The following is a 12,035-nucleotide window of genomic DNA, read 5'->3' as shown; positions in this document are numbered from 1 at the left end:
AGCTCCAGAGGCAGAAGTGGTGCCAAAACTACACATTCACGAAAATGGGGGCTGCACTAAGTAACCAGCTCTGTCCACATGTCAATTTCTGGCACTGAAGCTACTCAGGAACAAGCTGGTCAGCGGGAATGTTTGGTATCTGACCTCTGCCCAACAAATATTGGAGGCCTATCCTATGTATAGGCCATCAAGCTTAATCCTGGAATAACTGTCATTTCAGTTTTTTTCTAATCTAATGTGTAGGGGAAGTGATAAGGAATATTTTTATAATATTCTTTATTAGGTAAATTTGTACTATAAAAAAAAAAAAAAACAACCTGGCTCTGAAGTGGTCCTTAGAAGACATACATACATACTATATGGTAACACTGATTTAGAGAGCACTGCTAAGGCCACTTTCAGACAAGTGTGTTCACTGCGTGCTCCTTTGACTGGACCACAGAGCATTACAATGATTTATAATTCTGTGTGTCTCTGCCCAACCTCAACTGTAATGGTTTGTACTAACATAATGCCTTCAGTACAACTCATTACAGTTGAGGTCTGGCAGAGACACACGGCATCATAAATCATTATAAGGGCTCATGTACACAACCATATTCTTGGTGCACATCCATTCCGCATTTTTTGCAGATCGGATGTGGACCTATTCATTTTAATAGGGATGCAAAAGATGCAAAGATGCAGACAGCACATACATCCGTATATCCTTTCCATGGCCCCGAAAAAAGGATAGAACATGTCCTATTCTTTTCAGGTGTGTGTACAAGGATAGGACCTTTCTATTGAAGTGAACACGTGTTTTACGGATCCACGATTTACGCACCACAAAACACATACGGCCACTTGCATGAGCCCTTATTACGTGTGGTACAGTAAAAAGAAGTAGAGTTCACTATGGGAACTCAAACTCCCACCCGCTCGTCTGAAACTGGCCTAAGGGACAACTTCAGAGCCATACAAATTCAATAATAAAGTATATTACAAAAAACATTCCTCATCACTTCCACTATACATTAAAGAAAAATTGTCATTATCTACTCGATAGGCAATAAGTGTTAAGTTGGCGTGGGTCTGAATGACAGAATCCTCGCCCATGGGCAGGAGGACCCAGTTCCCGCAAGAATGGATCTAGGATGATTTTGAATAGAGCAGCAGTCAAGCATGAGTCCTGCCACCCTGTTCAGTGTCAGAGAAAGGTGGCCGGAATACCCTTTACTATAAAAACAAGGGATTGTATGTATTCTGTGAAACTGTTAGCGAATACCATTTCCGTACAGTCTAATAGGCCTTCACAAAGGCCGGGAGCCGTGCAATTCGACGGCAGTGGAAATGTCTATGCTTAAAGGGACCTAGTGCTCACAGTACATAATCTCTAGTGACTTGAAGAGAACATGTCACCTCTCCTGACGTGTACAATTCTGGAGCATCTTTTCATATAACTCTATCTAGTGCCAGTCCTCTAGTATTACCCCTAGAAGTTTATGAATGTATTGCCAGGACGCCCAGCTGGGTGTTAAAACTTGGGGGGGGTCCCTGCACAGTCTGCCACTAGCCGCACTGATCGGACAGATTCAGACTGTGGGGACCCAACTGGTAACGCCCATACAGACCTGATAAAGGAACGGCACAACAGAATCATAAGAATAGATGCTCCAGAATTGACACTTCATATACATGTCAGGAGAGGAGTGTCCATAATATATTCCATAAATTGGTGGGAGACCAACCTGTTGGGTACTCACCGATCACACGAGGGACAGGTGCTCAGTTCTTTCCATAACCCCCATACAAGTCTACAATACGATGCTTTGTATTACGGTCATTTTTGGGCATGTTGCTTGCTGTGCATCAGACTGTGTTCCTCACAAATTTGTTCTACTGTACTAGGTCAAAGTCCTAAAGGTGTGTACAGAATTACAGATACTGGTTTCTTAAGCGGATCTGTCAGCAGGTTTATGTATTTTAACACAACGTATTTGCAAAACCATGACGCACCTCTAGGGCATGTTCACACGGCTTGTAAAATACTGCTGGCTCATCAACCTAGACATTAAGCGCATTTAGGGTATATTCAAACAGCTCAGATGTCACGTAGATTCATCACGTATTCCGGGATGAGATCCGCATCACATTGCAAAAAATAAAGCTAGTCAGCACATCCTAGAGGATGAAACCAATGTGCTGGTGAAAATCCACGCCACGTTGTTCTAATGGGAATCCCTATGGCTTTCATGGGCGCAAAACTGAAGCCCATAACGAGAAAGGATATGCAAAAAAAAACATGGCAGGTGCTCACTCCACGTGCGGATTAGCCACAGTAAATGGGGATATCCACGGCACGGCAAAATACTAATCCGTGGTAGAAATCCCACATGTAGTATGCCGTGTGAAGCTGGCCGCAGGGCGCTGTCACACATGCAGGTTTGTTTCAAGGGTTTGCTCCCAGCTGCTCTGTTCCAGCTCCCTCGAGGTTCCTGTCCTGTAAACCTCTGGACACACTGGGTCAGGTGCACACTACAGCCAATGACTGGGGTCAGAGGTGACCTGTGCCCAAGCGGCACATCACTATTGGGTCAAGTGCTGCTCGGAAAACTTCACTGCAGACACCAGTCATTGGTTGCAGCAGCGCACGTCAGCCCAGAAGTTTAAAGGATGGGACCTAGAACGGAGAGGTGGGAGCAGAGGAAAAGGAGTTTTTCAACAGCTAAAACATGCCGCAAGCTGGACAACCACACTACGTTCTATCCTTTTATGATCCACACCTAATTTTGGCTTCAAAGCCTGCACTTGTGACAGCAACCTAAGGGTACGGCCATAGGGGCAGACTTTCCTCTGCAGATATACTATAGCTGCAGTTGTGTATTTTGCTGCGGATTTCACTCTGTGCATTACAAATGAGTGAAATTGGCAAACGGTAGCCACAGCATAAGCTGACATGCTGCATATTTCAAAAGGTCAACTAAGGCCTCATGGACACGACAGTCTCTGTATAGCCGTCCACAAACCACGGATCTGCAAAATATGGACACCTTCTGCGTGCAATGCGCATTTTTCTCACTCCCATTACTAGAACTCACAATTCTTGTCTGCAATACGGACAAGAATAGGACATGTTGTATAATTTGGGGAACGGACACATGGATGCAGACAGCGCATCGATGACATCCCTGTCCTGTTTTTTTTGTCAACCCACAAAAGATGAATGAGTCTGTGTGCACCTGCTAAAAATGCGAATGGACACGGATGCAAAATACGGATGTGTGCACGAGGCCTTATGATGGGGCTTCTTTTGCATCATGTTGATGACATTTATTAAAATCTCATCCTCTTTGCTTTTACTGTAAAACGCAGTAAATCCGCCGTGTATCCACCTCTTGTCAGTATGTCCAACAGATTTACTACGGATTTGCTGGTGCTAAATCAGTGTTTTAAAGTACCAGCAAATTGGATTTTAAAAGATTTGATCCACACGCTGCAAACAATATCATTTGGCTTATAAAACCACAGCATGTCAACTTTAGGGCTCATGCACACGACCGTGGTTTCTTTTTTGTCCGCATCCATTTTTTGCGGGTTAGATGCAACTAGGCTTGAGCAAATCGAGCTTCAGATCATAGATCCAAAGTCAATTTGTTAAAGGGAGTTCGTCACCAGCATTTCACTTTTTTAACCCTTCCCACAGCTCCCTAGCATGCTTTCAGTTAATAAAAACGTTACCTCTGGCATCAATCCTGGACTTATAGAACCCTCAAAAACGATCTTTATAAGATATGCAAATGAGGGCTCGCAAGTGCCCAGGGGCGGCTTTACTCTCTTAGGTGCCCTGCTTGCTCAGCCTTCTCATTGCGCCCCCCCGCCCCTTCCTACCCTCCGCCCGCCCATCCTTTCCCTCTGATTGCCTTTGTACTAACTTGTTAGGCTGCCGATATCCCGCGCACTCATTCCTTTGGCTGGCGCATGCGCACTGCGATACCCATTCCTTGTACGGCATCACAGTAACTATTGCGCATGCGCCGGCTAACGATGCCGATGGACCGCCTCCTTTGTTGTGTTTTCGCGTCGTTAGCCAGCGCATGCGCAACAGTTACTGTGATGCCGTACAAGGAATGGGCATGGCAGTGCGCATGCGCCGGCCAAAGGAATGAGTGCGCAGGCGCGGGATATCGGCAGAATAACAAGTTAATCTGTCCTATTCTTGTTCGTTTTGCGGACAATAGGCAGTTATATCCTTGGCTGTCCGTGCCGTTCCGCAAATTGCGGAAAGCACACGGACGCCATCCGTGTTTTGCGGATCCGCAAAACACACAACGGTCGTGTGCATGAGGCCTTAAGCCTAGGAAGTGCAAAGGGGTGGAAAAAAACCTGCCTTGTGTCACCTTACCCTTCAGATGAAGGATGGAAAACTAGTATCCTGTCCGTGAAAAACAGATTTTACGTCTGCGCTGAATCGGTATTTGAAGTTTCTTTCAGTATTGTCTCCGACTACATTCAGTTGGTCCATTTTTTTCCATCCGTGTGGCATCAGTACATCATCCATTTTCCACATCCGTAAAAAAAAACTGAAGAAGGCCTACCTAGTGTCTCCTAGCAACCATCACAGAAAAACAGACTGCACACAGATGGCGTCCGCGTGAGGAACGTTTTTTTCACTAACCAACTGACAGTCCAGTATGAATGGTTCTCTTTAAAGGAGTTATCCCTTGAATAATGTAAACCATGAAAATCAGACATATAGTACATGATAACCAGCCCTGTACCCCACATGGATCCAAAGATATCCCCGTTCATTGCTCTTCTAGATTTATATCAAGCTGATAGGTCAAAGGGAGTGTCTTTACTGCTGCAGCTCAGGGGGCGTGTCCATGCTCTCCCTATCACAGCTCAGTAAGCAGATGAAGGATGAAACTGAGCATGTGCGGCCATCTCAGTGAGCAGGTTAAAGAAATAAGAAAAGAAAAAAACAGCAGGTGGCGCTATACAGATATATTTTATTGAATAACACAGGGGCTCTGCTAAATTTTTAATTACATGCAATTACAAAAGTATTCAGATTCATGGGGTGGTTTGAAAACTGCAGACTATTTTTTGTGGGGCAACCCCTTTAACCGCCTCCGGACCGCCTAACGCAGGATTGCGTTCCGGAGGCGGCTCACTCAGGCAGAGTCACGCATCTACGCGTCATCTCGCGAGACGCGAGATTTCCTGTGAACGCGCGCACACAGGCGCGCGCGTTCACAGAAACTGCAGGTAAGCGAGTGGATCTACAGCCTGCCAGCGGCGATCGTTCGCTGGCAGGCTGTAGATGCGATTTTTTTAACCCCTAACAGGTATATTAGACGCTGTTTTGATAAAAGCGTCTAATATACCTGCTACCTGGTCCTCTGGTGGTCCCTTTTGCTTGGATCGACCACCAGAAGACACAGGCAGCTCTGTAATAAGTAGCACCAAGCACCACACTACACTACACCCCCCCCCGTCACTTATTAACCCCTGATCACCCCATATAGACTCCCTGATCACCCCCCTGTAAGGCTCCATTCAGACGTCCGTAAGTGTTTTACAGATCCACGGATCGGATCAGCAAAACACATACGGACGTCTGAATGGAGCCTTACAGGGGGGTGATCACTCCATATAGACTCCCTGATCACCCCCCGTCATTGATCACCCCCCTGTTGTAAGGCTCCATTCAGACATTTTTTTGGCACAAGTTAGCGGAAATAGTTTTTTTGTTTTCTTCTTACAAAGTCTCATATTCCACTAACTTGTGACAAAAAATAAAATCTCACATGAACTCACCATACCCCTCACGGAATCCAAATGCGTAACATTTTTTGACATTTATATTCCAGACTTCTTCTCACGCTTTAGGGCCCCTAAAATGCCTGGGCAGTATAAATACCCCACATGTGACCCCATTTCGGAAAGAAGACACCCCAAGGTATTCGCTGAGGGGCATATTGAGTCCATGAAAGATTGAACTTTTTGTCCCAAGTTAGCGGAAATGGAGACTTTGTGAGAAAAAAAAAAAAAAAAAACAATTTCCGCTAACTTGTGCCAAAAAAAAAAAAAATCTTCTATGAACTCGCCATGCCCCTCATTGAATACCTTGGGGTGTCTTCTTTCCAAAATGGGGTCACATGTGGGGCATTTATACTGCCCTGGCATTTTAGGGGCCCTAAAGCGTGAGAAGTCTGGGATCCAAATGTCTAAAAATGCCCTCCTAAAAGGAATTTGGGCCCCTTTGCCCATCTAGGCTGCAAAAAAGTGTCACACATGTGGTATCGCCGTACTCAGGAGAGGTTGGGCAATGTGTTTTGGGGTGTCATTTTACATATACCCATGCTGGGTGAGAGAAATATCTCGGTCAAATGCCAACTTTGTATAAAAAAAAAAAGGGAAAAGTTGTCTTTTAGAGAGATATTTCTCTCACCCAGCATGGGTATATGTAAAAAGACACCCCAAAACACATTGCCCAACTTCTCCTGAGTACGGCGATACCACATGTGTGACACTTTTTTGCAGCCTAGGTGGGCAAAGGGGCCCACATTCCAAAGAGCACCTTTAGGATTTCACAGGGCATTTTTTACACATTTTGATTTCAAACTACTTCTCACGCATTAGGTCCCCTAAAATGCCAGGGCAGTATAAATACCCAAGTGACCCCATTTTGGAAAGAAGACACCCCAAGGTATTCTGTGAGGTGCATGGCGAGTTCCTAGAATTTTTTATTTTTTGTCACAAGTTAGCGGAAAATTATGATTTTTTTTATTTTATTTTTTTCTTACAAAGTCTCATATTCCACTAACTTGTGACAAAAAATAAAAACTTCCATGAACTCACAATACCCATCACGAAATACCTTGGGGTGTCTTCTTTCCAAAATGGGGTCACTTGTGGGGTAGTTATACTGCCCTGGCATTTTAGGGCCCCTAATGCGTGAGAAGTAGTTTGAAATCAAAATGTGTAAAAAATGTCCTGTGAAATCCTAAGGCCCCTTTCACACGGGCGAGTATGCGATGCGTGAGGTGAACGCATTGCACCCGCACTGAATACCGACCCATTCATTTCTATGGGGCTGTTCACATGAGCGGTGATTTTCACGCATCACTTGTGCGTTGCGTGAAAATCGCAGCATGCTCTATATTCTGCGTTTTTCACGCAACGCAGGCCCCATAGAAGTGAATGGGGCTGCATGAAAATCGCAAGCGTCCGCAAGCAAGTGCGGATGCGGTGCGATTTTCATGCACGGTTGCTAGGAGACGATCGGGATGGAGACCCGATCATTATTATTTTCCCTTATAACATGGTTATAAGGGAAAATCATAGCATTCTGAATACAGAATGCACAGTAAAACAGCGGTGGAGGGGTTAAAAAAAAAATAATAATAAATTTAGCTCACCTAAGTCCACTTGATCGCGTAGCCGGCATCTCCTTCTGTCTCCTTTGTTGAATAGGACCTGTGGTGAGCAATAATTACAGGAACAGGACCTTTGATGACGTCACTCCCGTCATCACATGGTACGTCACATGATCTTTTACCATGGTGATGGATCATGTGATGAGCGGAGTGACGTCATCAAAGGTCCTGTTCCTGTAATTAATGCTCACCACAGGTCCTATTTAACAAAGGAGACAGAAGGAGATGCCGGCTACGCGATCAAGTGGACTAAGGTGAGTTAAATTATTTATTATTATTTTTTAACCCCTCCAGCGCTGTTTTACTATGCATTCTGTATTCAGAATGCTATTATTTTCCCTTATAACCATGTTATAAGGGAAAATAATACAATGTACAGAACACCGGTCTGGGTACCAAACATGCGCGATTTTTCTCACGCGAGTGCAAAACGCATTACAATGTTTTGCACTCGCGCGGAAAAATCGCGGGTGTTCCCGCAACGCACCCGCACATTTTCCCGCAACGCCAGTGTGAAAGAGGCCTAAAGGTGCTCTTTGGAATGTGGGCCCCTTTGCCCACCTAGGCTGCAACAAAGTGTCACACATGTGGTATCGCCGTACTCAGAAGAAGTTGGGCAATGTGTTTTGGGGTGTCTTTTTACATATACCCATGCTGGGTGAGAGAAATATCTTGGCAAAAGACTTTTCCCATTTTTTTATACAAAGTTGGCATTTGACAGAGATATTTATCTCACCCAGCATGGGCATGTGTAAAAAGACACCCCAAAACACATTGCCCAACTTCTCCTGACTACGGCGATACCACGTGTGACACTTTTTTGCAGCCTAGGTGGGCAAAGGGGCCCACATTCCAAAGAGCACCTTTAGGATTTCACAGGGCATTTTTTACACATTTTGATTTCAAACTACTTCTCACGCATTAGGGCCCCTAAAATGCCAGGACAGTATAACTACCCCACAAGTGACCCCATTTTGGAAAGAAGACACCCCAAGGTATTTCGTGATGGGCATAGTGAGTTCATTGAAGTTTTTATTTTTTGTCACAAGTTAGTGGAATATGAGACTTTGTAAGAAAAAATTTTTTTTTTTTTTTAAATCATCATTTTCCACTAACTTGTGACAAAAAATAAAAAGTTCTATGAACTCACTATGCCCATCAGCAAATACCTTAGGGTGTCTACTTTCCGAAATGGGGTCAGGAAACATGACAGGTGCTCAGAAAGTCAGAGCTGCTTCAAAAAGCGGAAATTCACATTTTTGTACCATAGTTTGTAAACACTATAACTTTTACCCAAACCATTTTTTTTTTTACCCAAACATTTTTTTTTTTTATCAAAGACATGTAGAACAATAAATTTAGAGAAAGATTTATATAGAAATGTATTTTTTTTTTGACAAATTTTACAACTGAAAGTGAAAAATGTCATTTTATTGCAAAATTTTCGGTAAATTTCGATTAATAACAAAAAAAGTTAAAATGTCAGCAGCAATGAAATACCACCAAATGAAAGCTCTATTAGTGAGAAGAAAAGGAGGTAAAATTCATTTGGGTGGTAAGTTGCATGACCGAGCAATAAACCGTGAAAGTAGTGTAGTGCAGAATTGTAAAAAGTGGTCTGGTCATTAAGGGGGTTTAAGCTAGGGGGGCTGAAGTGGTTAAAAACTGGGTGTACAAACTAATCAAAGGAATGTAAGCAAAGACATCCCTCCCTACAGGACTGTAAAATGCCGACACCGCAGATCACTTTTACCTGATAGGTCAGGGAGACAAATTACAGTGCAAAGAACCTACTGGAATTATTAAACTGAAAGTACTACAAATCCATCGTGCTCTGTGTGCAATCACTTACCTCAATATATTAATTTAACATGTAATACACAAGTACGGAAGTACTTGCACGGTATGGCAGCAGGCAATATACCAGGTCACGCCATTATGCCGCACTTCCGTATACACGTGGACGGTCTCCAAGTATCATTCTGTCTCCATTCCTTTCTATATAATCACTGTCACAGCACTGCCCAGTGTGACAGCCGCACAATCCTGGCAGTGACAATACCAGGGAAAGCAGGGTACGCTCACATGAACATACGCTGGATTCCAAAATCCTGTGTACGTCAATGGGGTCTTCACGACCCTGCTGAAACGCATAGGAAAATTTGCACATGGATATTAGGTTGTGGAAATAAATAGTATGTCACTTATTTGGGGTGGAATAAAGTAAAGATTTGCCCCACCGTCATTCTGGGGCACTGTAAACTTACAATAGGGTGCATTTGCATGACCGTATGTATTTTGCGGTCCGCAAAATACGTATGGCATTCGTGCTGAATCCGTTTTTTTTTGCCGACCCATTGACATCAATGGGTCCGTGGTCTGCATTTGCGGATAAGAATAGGACATGTTCTGACTTTCGCGGAACAGACATACGGATGCCTTCCGTGTGCTTTACGTGTCTGTATGTCAGTTAGGCCTCCTGCACACGACTGTATGGCTTTTTCAGTGTTTTGCGGTTTGTTTTTCACGGATCCGTTGTTGCGTTTTTATTTCCTTTCCGTTTTTTCCGTATGGCATATACAGTATACAGTAATTACATAGAAAAAAATTGGGCTGGGCATAACATTTTCAATAGATGGTTCCGCAAAAATGGAACGGATACGGAAGACATACGGAGTACATTTCATATGTGTTCCTTTTTTTGCGGACCCATTGACTTGAATAGAGCCACGCAACGTGATTTGCGGGCAATAATAGGACATGTTCTATCTTTCAACGGAATGGAATAACGGAAATACGGAAAAGGAATGCATACGGAGCACATTCAGTTTTTTTTGCGGAAACCATTGAAATTAATGGTTCTGTATACGGAAAAAAAAAAACGGTTGTGTGAAGGAGGCCTTACGCAAAAGATAGAACATGTCCTATACTGGGCCGCAAAATGTGGTTGAAGTAAAAAAAATAAAAATAAATAAATAAATAAAAGATACCACATGGACGTCTCACGGATACCAACGGTATTTTGCATATCCGGGTTTTGCAAAACACATATGGTCAGGTGGAATGTGAGGCAATTCAACATTTAAATGGGTGGGTTTTCTGAGATTTTCTTACCGATAACCTATCCTCAGGATAGGTCATCAATATCTGACTGGTGGGGGTCCAAGTCCCGAGACCACCGACGATGACATGTTCGAGAGCTGTTAGTGGAAGGATCTTGTTACTCTAGTGCTGCCCTCATCAATGGGAGCAGCGCTGCAGTGACAAGCTCTGTCCTCTACACAGCTGGTGGGTCTGTCGCTGATTTCCACTGATGAAGCCACATCAAAACAGCTGATTGGTGGGGATGTGGGGCGTCGGACCCCCGCTGATAAGCTGGTGCTGGCCTATACTGAGGATAGAAGGACAACCCCTTTAATTTTAGGTGAACTAAAATATACAATTACAATTCATTACAGTGAAAGTCGGGCAGGGACACACAGCATTATAAATCATTATAATGCTGTGAGGTCCCATTACAGGAGCAGAGTTCAGGCCGGGTAATCACAGTGCCACAAGGATTGTTTCCTGCAGGCAACTCGCTCGTATGAAACTGGCCTATGGTAGATGTCAGGGACAAGATGGATTGGCCATGTTGGATTTCCATATGCCCTGTGATTTGCTCCCATAGGATATAAGCTGCTGCCAGAGGAGATTATGGATACAGTACCTCCACAGGTGACGCAAAAGCGGAAAAGTCAGCTGCGGATTTTCCCGCGTATAGGTCTAAAACCATGACAAAAAACATGAAGAATATATGGGGGTTTTTGCCAAGGAAATGGATAGATTGCAAAAATGAAATCCACAGTAGAGATTTTAAATCTGCAGCGCAAGTCAATGTAAATGACAGTTTCTTACACAGAATGTGGATGACACTTTGGGGGTTCTGTATAACGCTGCAGACTAGTCACATGAAAATGGCAAATCCGACTGAACGTGTATATAAATATATATGATCTCCTAGTATATCTACAATGTCTCCATATCTATATACTGTATCTAGTAGTATATCCACATTACACCATTTCTGTGTACCTCTGCCTACCCATATCCCACCTCTAATATCTGCAGTATTCCTGTATATATATACAGCACGTCTAGCTCTGTGGACAGGGGCACAGTTGCCACCCACACACAGGAAGGATCCAGTCACACTGGTCGGAGGAGCCATACCGACAAGACAGCCCCGTACTCACCACTGTTACGTCCCCACAGCTGTGCTGGTATTTGACACTTCTGTGTGTGCCAGCTGTCCGGTCTCGGTCGCTACAGTGGATAACAAAATACTAGTTCCGGAAGATAAAAGGTCCCTCCCCCTCATTACACATTGTGGGCGGAGCCAGTGATGTGTATTGTAGAAGAGACTTTACAAGCATGTAAGAGGAAGTGAGCAGGTTGTGCCGGAGAATAAGGGATATAAGGACATTCCTGTATTACATGGCGGCCACCTCAGTCATAGTGTGTCTCATAGCAGAGGCGCTTTCTTTACACTGAGCCACTCATACTCTGTACTATCTATACCAGCCAATCCTACCCAGTCCCCTTAGCGCCCTCACACAGTAGTTATGTCCC

The 12,035-nt window shown here is 44.0% G+C and overlaps 1 protein-coding gene across 2 annotated transcripts in view; it reads right to left on the bottom strand.

Moving 5' to 3' along the window:
- RMDN2 (regulator of microtubule dynamics 2) overlaps positions 1-11,764 on the bottom strand; it is a 124,977-nt gene extending 113,213 nt beyond the window's left edge. The window contains exon 1 of one of the 2 annotated variants that reach the window (XM_040429612.1): positions 11,660-11,764. The gene's annotated coding sequence lies outside the window, so the exon portion shown is untranslated. Of the gene's footprint in view, positions 1-1,745; positions 1,918-11,659 lie in introns of those variants that run through there. The other variant, XM_040429611.1, reaches the window with a different exon arrangement.
- Between the last annotated feature and the right edge of the window lie 271 nt (positions 11,765-12,035).

Source organism: Bufo bufo, chromosome 4 (genome assembly GCF_905171765.1).
Source record: "Bufo bufo chromosome 4, aBufBuf1.1, whole genome shotgun sequence".
Lineage (NCBI taxonomy): Eukaryota > Metazoa > Chordata > Amphibia > Anura > Bufonidae > Bufo > Bufo bufo.
Note: the sequence above shows the minus strand (reverse complement) of the source record. Positions and strands in the feature narration are given on the sequence as shown.